Here is a 12,883-nt window from a genome sequence, read left to right on the forward strand (position 1 = left end):
ATAGAGTTTTGCAAAGAGAATGCGCTGATTATAGCAAACATCCTCTTCCAACAACAGAAGAGAAGACTCTACACACGGACATCACCAGATGGTCAACAGTGAAATCAGATTGATTATATTCTTTAAGCCAAAGATGGAGAAGCTCTATACAGTCAGCAAAAACAAGACCGGGAGCTGACTGTGGCTCAGATCATGAACTCCTTATTGCCAAATTCAGACTTAAATTGAAGAAAGTAGGGAAAACCACTAGACCATTCAGGTATGACCTAAATCAAATTCCTTATGATTATACAGTGGAAGTGAGAAATAGATTTAAGGGACTAGATCTGACAGACAGAGTGCCTGATGAACTATGGATGGAGGTTCATGACATTGTACAGAAGACAGGGATCAAGAACATCCCCATGGAAAAGAAATGCAAAAAAGCAAAATGGCTGTCTGAGGAGGCCTTACAAAGAGCTGTGAAAAGAAGAGAAGCAAAAAGCAAATGAAAAAAGGAAAGATATAAGCATCTGAATGCAGAGTTCCAAACAAGAGCAAAGAGAGATAAGAAAGCCTTCCTCAGCAATCAATGCAAAGAAATAGAGGAAAACAACAGAATGGCAAAGACTAGAGATCTCTTCAAGAAAATTAGAGATTGTAAGGGAACATTTCATGCAAAGATGGGCTCAATAAAGAACAGAAATGGTATGGACCTAACAGAAGCAGAAGATATTAAGAAGAGGTGGCAAGAATACACAGAAGAACTGTACAAAAAAGATCTTCATGACCCAGATAATCACGATGGTGTGATCACTCACCTAGAGCCCGACATCCTGGAATGTGAAGTCAAGTGGGCCTTAGGAAGCATCACTACGAACAAAGCTAGTAGAGGTGATCGAATTCCAGTTAAGAAAGATGATGCTGTGAAAGTGCTGCACTCAATATGCCAGCAAATTTGGAAAACTCAGCAGTGGCCACAGGACTGGAAAAGGTCAGTTTTCATTCCAATTCCAAAGAAAAGCAATGCCAAAGAATGCTCAAACTACTGCACAATTGCACTCATCTCACACGCTAGTAAAGTGATGCTCAAAATTCTCCAAGCCAGTCTTCAGCAATATGTGAACTGTGAATTTCCAGATGTTCAAGCTGATTTTAGAAAAGGCAGTTGAACCAGAGATCAAATTGCCAACATCCGCTGGATCATCAAAAAAGCAAGAGAGTTCCAGAAAAACATCTATTCCTGCTTTATTGACTATGCCAAAGCCTTAGACTGTGTGGATCACAATAAACTGTGGAAAATTCTGAAAGAGAGAGGAATACCAGACCACCTGACCTGCCTCTTGAGAAACCTGTATGCAGGTCAGGAAGCAACAGTTAGAACTGGATGTGGAAAAACAGACTTGTTCCAAATAGGAAAAGGAGTGCGTCAAGGCTGTATATTGTCACCCTGCTTATTTAACTTATATGCAGAGTACATCATGAGAAACGCTGGGCTGGAAGAAGCACAAGCTGAAATCAAGATTGCTGGGAGAAATATCAATCACCTCAGATATGCTGATGACACCAACTGTTGGGAGCCGCGTTAGGCATTACTGACAAAATGGAGGCACGGTCCCCAACCTCCTCTCCTCATTCCACAGGCACGGATCCCAGTATGAAGGAGTTAGGCCTTGTAATTCTGACTTGTCTTTTCTTCTCCTTGGCTGAGTTGATTGAAAAGGAATATTGACGTGCTTATTGTTCTTGAGAGGAGCATGAGAAGGCACAAAGCCTTCTGAAGTTGTGCTCAGAAAATAATTCATAAAGTTAATCATTGACATTTGTTCAAGGACTTTTACAAAAGAGTGTTCCAGGATGAGCACATAGGCTGTAGCTTGAGGCCATGGGAGGGATTGATATCTGAAGCCTATTTGTGAGGAGAATGTTTATGGCAAAGGAGTTTACTGAATTTAGGGCTTAGAAATAATTAAAAGTTAGAAGTTAAAGATTTAAGGAATATTGTAAAGTTAGCATATTTTACTATAACTTATAGAAGTTAGGAATTTTTAGAGACACTATAGCTAGAAGCCTTTTTAAGAGATAGTGAGCTCAGGATGTTAGGGGCAAACAGAAGTTAGGAAGATAAGTAGTAAACTGAGGGCTGTAGTATGAGTTACAATGTAATCACAAGTTAACTATGGGACACATTAGAAGAGGTAGATAATAGATGATAAGGCTTATTCCAAGAGAATTACTGAAGCAGGAACTCTGTTTGAAGAGCAACAATGATTTATGGAGATAATAAATCTGGGAGAGGGGGAACTGAAAATGTCAAACCTCTGGCCTAATGTTTTTGTAAAAGTATAAAAGAGAATCTTAAACTTGGAATAAACAGGCAGTCCATAGAAAACTGAGAGGCTATCTCATTGGCCGACACCATCATTTCTTCAGGTTGAATCCCTGGTTGCTGGAATTGGACGCTTATGGCAGAAAGTGAAGAGGAACTAAAAAGCCTCTTGATGAAAGTGAAAGACGAGAGTGAAAAAGTTGGCTTAAAGCTCAACATTCATAAAACAAAGATCATGGCATCTGGTCCCATCACTTCATGGGAAATAGATGGGGAAACAGTGGAAACGGTGTCAGACTTTATTTTTTTGGGCTCCAACATCACTGCAGGTGGTGACTGCAGCCATGAAATTAAAAGACACTTACTCCTTGGAAGGAAAGTTATGACCAACCTAGGTAGCATAATGTCATAATGTCAAAAGCAGAGACATTACTTTGCCAACAAAGGTCCGTCTAGTCAAGGCTATGGTTTTCACAGTAGTCATGTATGGATGTGAGAGTTGGACTGTGAAGAAAGCTGAGCGCCAAAGAATTGATGCTTTTGAACTGTGGTGTTGGATAAGACTCTTGAGAGTCCCTTGGACTGCAAGGAGATCCAACCAGTCCATTCTAAAGGAGATCAGTCCTGGGTGTTCATTGGAAGGACTGATGCTAAACCTGAAACTCCAATACTTTGGCCACCTCACATGAAGTGTTGACTCATTGGAAAAGACCCTGATGCTGGGAGGGATTAGGGGCAGGAGGCGAAGGGCACGACAGAGGATGAGATGGCAGGATGGCATCACCGACTCGATGGACATGAATTTGCGTAAATTCCGGGAGTTGGTGACGGACAGGGAGGCCTGGCGTGCTGTGGTTCATGGGGTTGCAAAGAGTCAGAAAGGACTGAGCAACTGAAGTGGACTGTAGACAGAAGGAGTGAAAAGGTGACTTGTTTTCATTCTCTGCTGGGAAAGATTGAAGGCAGGAAGAGAAGGGGATGGCAGAGGATCAGATCATTGGATGGCATCATTGACTCAATGGATATGAGTTTGAGCATGCTCTGGTAGTTGGTGACAGACAGGGAAGCCTGGCATATTGCGGTCCATAGTGTCTCAAAGAGTCTGACATGACTGAGTGACTGAACTGAACTGAACTGATTCATTCTCTACAATATTAGCTATGTGCTTCAGTTTTATTTTCATATTATGTTTGATTCATCCTCAACACAATCATATGAGCTAAGTCATATTATTATTTTCATTTTTATGATGAGAAAGCTGAGACTTTGGCTTTCCTAGTTAGTAAGTACTAGAGCTGAGATTTCAGCACAAATTAATTGGGCTCCCAAATCTATGCTCATTCTTCTGTAACATGGGTTGGAAGCATCTGAATGAACAAGCCAAGAAAAAGAATTCTAAAAATATGACAACTACTTGTAACTGAGTTAGACTGTTCTACTTGGAAGCCTCATTGAACAAGAATTATAAACTGATGGAATTGAAAGTAGCACTTTTGAGAATGAAAGGGGACACTATAAAGAATTATGCTGGGTCTACAGAATTAATTTGAGATTGTATTGGGCTAACTAGGATGTATGGTTATCCTAATTAGTAGTTACAAGGGCATATGATTATGGGAGGAGTCATGAAAATGAGGCGTTGACAAATGATCAGATTATACCAAGGTCAGTGGAGAGCATTGGAGTGGCAGATGCATTGGGATGGAACAGATAAATGCATGCTAGCAGCTGCTCAGGACAATCACAGTGCTGTTCTCTAAGAAGGCTTCACTAAGTGCTAAGAGAAGGACTCAAAGGGATGGAATGTTGGCAATTTTTATTGATCTCAGAGTCACAAATGACTGTCATTGTAACTCAAACCCCTCTTTGTTAGAGACCTCCAAGCTGGGGAAACATGGCTTAAAATTACCACCAAGAATACTCCTTTCCCTCTATTTTCAAGAATGATGATGAAGAGACCAGTGCAGGTTTCCAGCTCCGAGATAGCTTGCAGGAAGCTACTGGGAAGATTCCTCTGAGACATACCTGGTAGTGATTCTCTGAAGGAATAGCTGAACAATGATAGCAATTCTCGGCTTGCCATCCTTCTAGTCCCAGACCTACTTGCCAGTCTGTTTCAGTCCTGTGCCTTCAAACTGAATTATAGGCTTCCTACATTCTCATATGGTTTTTCAGGGCAAACAAAAACTCTTTTTATTTAGCCTTTTCTCCTTTCTTATATTTCTTTCCTCTTTGGATGATATCAATTTTCTCTCATTCATCTTTAACCACTGTCCTCATTCTTGTCCTACTGTCTGATCTCTAATACAGTTGGTTTACAAGGAATGCCACGCTGAAGATGAGGGAATGAGCTTTTCTATTTTTTTCTGATAATGTATTCATAACCAAATAAGGTAGCAACAGAAATAAAGGCATTCCCTTCACCTGTGTGTTCCCTTGCCTCCAAGATATTTTTTTAATCCATAAACATTTCTTGGGCTATCAAAACCCATAATAAACTGTAGAACTTGACAGCTGTACATTTATTGGCAAATACCACTTTGAAAGGATGTGTCCCTGGAGGATCAGTCTTGACAGTGTTTTTAACAAACTTGCGTTGAAACTCTGGTACAAACATCAGTTGATGAAAGCAAAGCTCTGTTCATGGATTGTGCTGATTCTGCACACCCATTCACCCTCCGTACCCAACCATCATTTGCTTATTCATAGCAAGTCCCACCAGCCTTCACATTGCTTCCCTGATGGATTCGAGATAGCATCTTATATATGCCAACATCTTGTATAATACTCAGATTTGATTCACTTTTACCCCTAGACTCCACAGCCTGAGATTTAAATGTGACAATGCTATTATGTTACAATTTCTCTCAAAAAACCACATACCTCTGGCTAGACAAGACAGGCAATCTGGTACCACGGGTATTTAGGAGTTTCCTTCAAAAACATTATCAGGAGATATAGCAGGAAAAAAGGAAAGAGCCAGACCTGATAGGTATAGAAAGGCAATCCTCTAGGCAAACAGAATTGCTTGGTCTTTACCACTGAATGGCATTTTTTAAAGAATACACTGGAAAACAGCCAGAGCAGACACACAGAACTTCTTCATAGGCAACATAAAGGATAGCCGAAAGAAAACCATGATTCTGCAACTAACATACTACTTAAGATGGAAAGGAGTAAAATGGTACTGAACTTTATAAAACTCATGTTGTGTTGGCTTTCTTTTTCAAAGGAACCACAGAGATTCCTCTTTCAGAAGCACTTCCTTTCCCTTGACTTTAGATGCCTTAGTAATGTGCAGTAAGGGAATTGTGTGCATTAATGATATCCCTACTTCCAATCAAATTGTGGTTTCTAGATTACTGCTTCCTCCTAGTTTTTTCTAATTAAGTGGCATCTATGCTGCTTAGCAGTTAGTTCTAAGAGCTTCAGAGTGGCTTGCAAGTTTGCCTGGCCTGAAGGATGGAGAAAGGATTGCAGACAGAGTGCCTTATGCTATCTCCTAGTATTTTTGTCTACATGCCAAATTAAACAAAGTTGAAAGCTTTGTATTATTAATTTGAAGAAAATGGTTTTGTGATACAGTACACTCAATGCCTGAAACACTTTAAGTATATTACTGCCTATTATAAGCTATGCATATGAAAGTCTAGTTATTGAAAAAAAATGACCAAAAATGCTTGAATTTAAATGATTTAAAGCATCCAAGAAAGAATCCATGTTCCTGATTTGATAGTTCAATAGGTGATGGCATCGTCCTATCCATTAAACATCTTATCAGATTTATTTGTGTTAGATGATAACTTCCCAAATATATCTAACTATCACCACTGCTTTTAATGATGCATACATAATTTAAGGAATCTTGTTAAAATAAAGTCAATTAATATTTTGATAGCTAGGAACTTATATTGTGGTAAAAATGAACAATTTTAATGTAAATGGAGAGTATAATTTTAACCTTTACCATCAACCCTCTTAGCCTTTGCTTGTTACTTTCCATGAATATGTATAAGTTGTTTGATATTCCAAAAGCATATATTTGAATGTACAAGGGACCTTGTTAAATGTCGTTCTCAGTTAACTGAAGTGATTTGGATAAACAATAACAAATATAGTAACAGACTAAAACGAAAACATGTTCTTATTTCTTAGTGTTTTGTTTGATAATGATGCTTTCAAAACTTCTAAAACTGTCAGAAATAGTTATGCTGTGAAATTGAAGTTTAAAAATATGGAATTGGTTTTGTTTTTTGATTTTGCCTCATATAAAGAAATAAATATGTTATTTGAATGCAGGTAATTGGGGGCAAGAGGAGAAGGGGACGACAGAGAATGAGATGGCTGGATGGCATCACTGACTCAATGGACATGAGTCTGAGTGAACTCCAGGAGTTGGTGATGGACAGGGAGGCCTGGCATGCTGCGATTCATGGGGTCGCAAAGAGTCGGACATGACTGAGCGACTGATCTGATCTGATCTGAATGATATTTGCAAAGTCATGGAGAAATAAATTCCTATAGAATCTATAGTGGGCATCTTTGCTTTCTATGGTTAAAATTTTATTATGTCAAGGCCTTGCATGAAAACTTAAATGTTCTTTCTGCTAAGTTCAAGAATTTTTTTTTTTTTTTATATGCTGCCTGTCAGTTTCAGGACATATAATTGGATGTCAGATATTCTATAGTTACACATTCAGCTATTTTGTGTATATGGTAGTGGTTTTCTGAATGCATAAAATATTGTTCAGTATTTTCAGTTTTCATTGGGTGTTTGGTATCACATAGATCTAGCATGATTCTCTAAAGACACCATTTTAGATCTTTATTTGCATAAAAAATGCTAAGATTTGGAACATACAGAATCTTTTGTTTTAGTTTATTGAAGTATAGTTATTTATAATGTGTTAATTTCTACTGTACAATAAGATGATTAATTTATACTATTATTATTCAGTTACCCATTCATGTCCAACTCTTTACAACCTTATGTACTATAGCACACCAGGCCTCCCTGTCCCTCACCAAACCTCCCAAAATTTGCCCAAGTTCATGTCCATTGCATTGATGATTCAGTTTTATATATATATATATATACATATACACACACACACACACACACATATATATATATATATATATACATATATATACACACATATACACACATACATAGTTTTTTCATATTCTTTTCCATTATGGTTTATCTCAGAATATTGAATATAGCTTCTTGTGCTATACAGAAGAACCTTATTATTTATCCATTCTATATATGAGTTTGCATGTCCTAATCCCAAACTCCTACTCCATCCCTCCCCCACCAACTCCTCCACATTTTCACCCACAACTCATTCTCTGTGTCTGTGAGTCTATTTCTGTTTTGTACATAAGTTCATTTGTATTATTATTTTTTAGACTCCACATATAAGTAATATCATATGGTATTTGTCTTTGTCTGACTTATATCACTTAGTATGATAATCTTTAGGCCATGTCTCTGCAAATGGTATTATTTCATTCTATTTTGTGGCTGAGAAGTATTCCCTGTGTATATGTATCTCATCTTCTTTATCCATTCATCTGTTGATGGAGATTTAGGTTGTCTACATGTCTGAGCTACTGAAAAATAAAGAATTCTAACTTACAATATAATTGGATCAATTTACTTCCAAAGAGTCATGAAATGTTATGTGTACAAATTATTTCACTCTGACATTTCTTATTTCTCAACAGTCCTGCAAAGCGTTTAGTGGATAATCCACTTTACATTTAACATCAGAGGAGGCTGAAACCCAGAGAACTGCAATTGCTGGATTCACCAGTCATTCAGATAGCTGTGTGTGTGTGTGTGTGTGTGTGTGTGTGTGTGTGTGTGTGTGTGTGTGTGTTGGTAGCTCAGTCATGTCTGACTCTTTGTGACCCCATGGACAGTAAGCTCTGTCCTTGGGATTCTCCAGGCAAGCATACTGGAGTGGGTTGCCATTCCCTTCTCCAGGATATATTCCTGACCCAGGGATTGAACCCAGGTCTCCTGCATTGCAGGCAGATTCTTTACTATCTGAGGGAAGTCCAGTCAAATAATCATTCTACAGAAAATAGTATGAATAAAACTATAATTCTTTCATTCACTCAACAGTTATCAATTGATTGCTTATTATGGATTAAGCACTATGGTAACTGTGAATAATACAAAGGAATAGAACACGCTCTTCATTCTTAGAGCTCTGTTTGATAATGATCACCTCAGTTTGTTAGGATGTCACAAACAGATATGTTTTATCATATTTATATAGAATTAGTTTCTATAAACAGAATATTTCAGTTCAGTCGCTCAGTCATTTCTGACTCTTTGCCAACCCCATGGACTGCATCACTCCAGGCTTCCCTGTCCATCACCTACCCCCAGAGCTTGCTCAAACTCATGTCCATTGAGTCGGTGATGGCATGCAACCATCTCATCCTCTGTTGTCCCCTTTCTCCTCCTGCCTTCAATCTTTCCCATTATCAAAATCTTTTCCAATGAGTCAGTTCTTTGCATCAGGTGGCTAAAATATAGAATAAATTTAAGTTAAATATATTTATAAATAATAATATGTCAACATTTTAAAGGAGAAAGTAATTAAATGCAAATAAGAAGTACAGGCATTAGGTTAATAATAACTTAGTTGAAGAGCATTTTCTAATTTCACCTTCTCATGCATAGGCTTGTTATAAAGCTCCATCTCAAGAAAACTGAGATATCTTCTCATCTTCTTAGTATGAGAAATGTATTAAACACTTTCAAATGTACTGGTTATAATATTATTTATTTTATCTCTAATTTTGTGAATTTTCTGAGATTTTTGATTTGATGGTTTTTGTTTACCTTACTAACCGAATTGCCAAATGCTTCTATTTCATCTCCCCCTCTCTCTCTTACTCACACACACAGGCACCACTTAGTTTTTGTATATCTCATTTAACTATCATTTCTTTGTAATCTTTAGTCTCTTCTTCAACCTTTGCCAACATTATTTTAACAGGGACCTTGATCATTCATTTCCTACTCAAACCTGATTGCATAATATGATCTTTGCGTTCTACACCCATTCATTACAACTCATCTTCAATTCTGCCCAAGTAACCTCTTATTCACCAATTGTTTGCATTTTCCCCCCTGTAGTGTATGTAAATGTATTTCCAGATTTTAACCATCACAGAACATTTTATTGATGATTCCTGTCTCATGAAAGGGCTTCCCTGGTGGCTCAGCAGTAAAGAATTCACCTGCCAATGTAGGAGACGAAGGAGACAATACACGGGTTTGATCCCTAGATCAGGAAGATCCCCTGGAGAAGGAAACAGCAACCCACTCCAGAGAGGCCATAATCCACGTACCGGAGTAGATTGGGTTCATCTATTCTTTCCTTAATCTTAAACTACAAAATCCTGGTGTGGTAAATTGTACTGTTGAGAATCGATTCACCCCATCTTGTAGGAATCCTTTGTAAGGCAGTTCTTTACTCCATTGACACCAAGGTTGACCATGTGACTTGCTCTGACCGATGAAGTATAAGACTCTTCCAAACAGATGCTTTATGAGTCAACATGTGCTATTGTGTGCTCACCTTCTTTCTTCTCTCTCTACAATGAGATCAGAACTATCCTAGAAAGGGAGTGATCTATTAATCTGAGTCCTAGAGTAAATATGTCATGAAGCATAGCTGCAGCTGACCATCAGTAGACCTGTAGTTTGAGTGAAAAATAATTTTTGGTTGTTCTAAGCCACTGAGTTTTTGTGATTGTTACTCCAACACAGTGAAATCTAAGCTAACCAATGGTAGTTGGAGTGGCATTGTGAACCTGAAAGTAAACAATGTGTATACTGTAATATCTGCTCCTTTTCCAGATGTCTGACTTTCTTCTCTCTAGTTAACCAGGTGGGAAATCTTGCTGTAATTTTTTCTTTTTTTCCTGTGTCCAACCACCATTCCTTCCTTAATTATGATCCTGTACCAAGAAACTTTTTAAAAGTCATATGTCCTTATTTAAAATGGTACTCATGTCTCTTACTTCTCTTTCTAAGAAGCAGTAGCTCCTCACATGCATTAAAGACTCACACTTAAAAAAAAAAAAAAAACAAAACAATAGCTCACATCAAGTAGTGTGGAAAGGGCTAAGTATCCACATGGCCCTGTTTACTGATAGCGATGACACTAAGCTTGGTGTACTATTATAGTCTCCATTTTAAAAGTGGAGAAGCTAAGTGAGAGAGAGCTTTAAGTATTTTGTCCAAAGTCACACAAAATGTCAGAAACAGGATTTCAATCCAGTTGGGCTGGCATCAAAATCCTATCATTTTCACCATTGCTCCAAACTCTTTAGTAGGATTTTTAGGGGGTGGTGCTTCTAGAAAGAGGAAGGAGTATAGTAAAATGTTTGTCTTTCCTGGGATCTGCTGTCTCTCTGTCTCTTTCTCTCTCTCCTTGGCAGATAACCTTATCCTCCCCAAACTGGCCCACCTAGATGGCCCACGTTCTGGCTTTCCTTGGAACTTGGCCATTTTTCTGTGTTAAAGTGGATCATTTCTGGTTTGGATGGGGACCAGGGACAGAAAAGAAGGAAGTAGGTAGTTCTCCCCCAGGCTGAGAAAGAAGGGATTTTTTTTTTCCTACCATTTTGTACTTCTCACAGTGAAATGGTTAAACCTACAAGGGTAGGATCAGAGATTCTTTCATGGACAAAACCAAGATTTTTATGATTCACATATAGCTCACTCCTAATCATAGGTAAGAAGTTCAGGGGTCAAAACTCTGCTAGGAGATGTACATGTATTTTGTAGGAGTGTTTCTTGTACACTTAATCTTCAGGAAACTGGCTCCAGCAGAAAGCTATTTGAGGATTTAGGGGCCCGAGGACCTTGCAAATTCTTCATCAGAGACAAATTAATATAGTCCATCTTTTTCTGTTGTTTTCTTCCTTTCCTATTTTCATTCTAGTTTAGGCCATTATCTCTCATCAGGTTATTGTAATAGTTCCTATTTTCTGGTCAGATAACTTCACCTGCTTCCTGCTGATGATTGAAAGCATTCTAAAGTATTTTGCCTGGCTGCAACCAACCCTTTGTTTTATTTCTCACTTTTTCTTTCAACACTTTACATTCCACACATGTTCTGCATTTCCTGCTTTAGTTTCTTTGTGGAGAAACTGTTTCCTCTGACCAAAATGGCTCAGGCTCCCACTTCCACATATTCAAATTCTTCAAATGCAGATTCATCCCCTCCAGGAAAACTTTTCTGATTCTTTACCTAATGTAACCTCTCCTGCCCTCAGAAATCCAACAGAAATAGTCTGTTTTTCTCATGGTACCTATGAATTATTACTTTGCAGTTAATGAGCCATGTTTTAACGACTTCATAGTAGGAATATACACCTCTTGAGGGCAGGGACTACTTGACATTTACCTTTATATTTCCATAGCTTCTAGCCTTTGTTCCTTAATCCACATATTTATTTATTCAACAGCAGAAAACAAAATAGAGACAGTGCCCATGTTCATAGAATATGAAATGCAGTAAGTACACATAGTAAGCCTTCAAATATTTATTGAATGAGTGTTTATCACAACTGATATATTTATTTGTCTCTATTAAAATGAATAGGCTCTTAAGTAATAAGAAATGTTTTTATATTTCAAAGTACTCAAGGTGAATACAAAGGTCTACAGGATTCATTCAACGTTTACAATCCACAAGGAAGCTTAAGACACCATAAATTTAGTGAAAGTTGATAGCAGAGATACTTTAAAGCATTTGAAATATTTTTTTATTTATTAAACCTCTTTAAAAAATCCATGTATGGGGGAAATATGCATTCTGGAAATATGCATTTTATCCAGCATTTGTATCTAGTAGAATCAGTGTCTCAAGATTAAATCAGGAGGTAATCTTAAGATGGCAGAGGAATGGGATGGGGACACCACTTTCTCCCCCATAAATTCATCAAAAAATAATTTGAATGCTGAGCAACTTACACAAAACAACTTCTGAAGGCTGGGCAGAGGACACTGGACACCCAGAAAGGCAGCCCATTCTCTTTGAAAGAAGGTGGGAAAAATATAAAAAACAAAAAGAGAGACAAAAGAGTTAGGGATGGAGACTGTCCCAGGGAGGAAGTTGTGAAGGAGGAGAAGTTTCCAAACACCAGGAAACCCTCTCACCAGCGGGTCTGTGGGGAGTTTTGGAATCTCAGAGGGCAACATAACTGGGAGGAGAAAAAAAAAGAAAAACAGAACACACACATAACTGCAACTCCCAGAGAAGTAGCCCAGATATTTGCATCTACCACCAGCAAGCAGCGGCTGAACAGGGAGGCGCGGGTTGCATGCTTAGGGCAAGGACCAGGCCTGAATGTCCTGAGGACAGTCTGAGGCAGGTAATGTGAGATAGCAACCCAAACTGTAGGATAGCTAGAGAGAGAAGAAAAAAAAAAAAGAGAGAGAGAGAGAGAAGTTTCCTGTGAAAAGTTCTAACCTAAGTCACAACCTGGCCGGCTCACAGACAAAGGAATGACCAAATACAAGAGGAGAGCTGGCTG

This window comes from Bos taurus, chromosome X (assembly GCF_002263795.3).
Source record: "Bos taurus isolate L1 Dominette 01449 registration number 42190680 breed Hereford chromosome X, ARS-UCD2.0, whole genome shotgun sequence".
NCBI classification, from domain to species: domain Eukaryota; kingdom Metazoa; phylum Chordata; class Mammalia; order Artiodactyla; family Bovidae; genus Bos; species Bos taurus.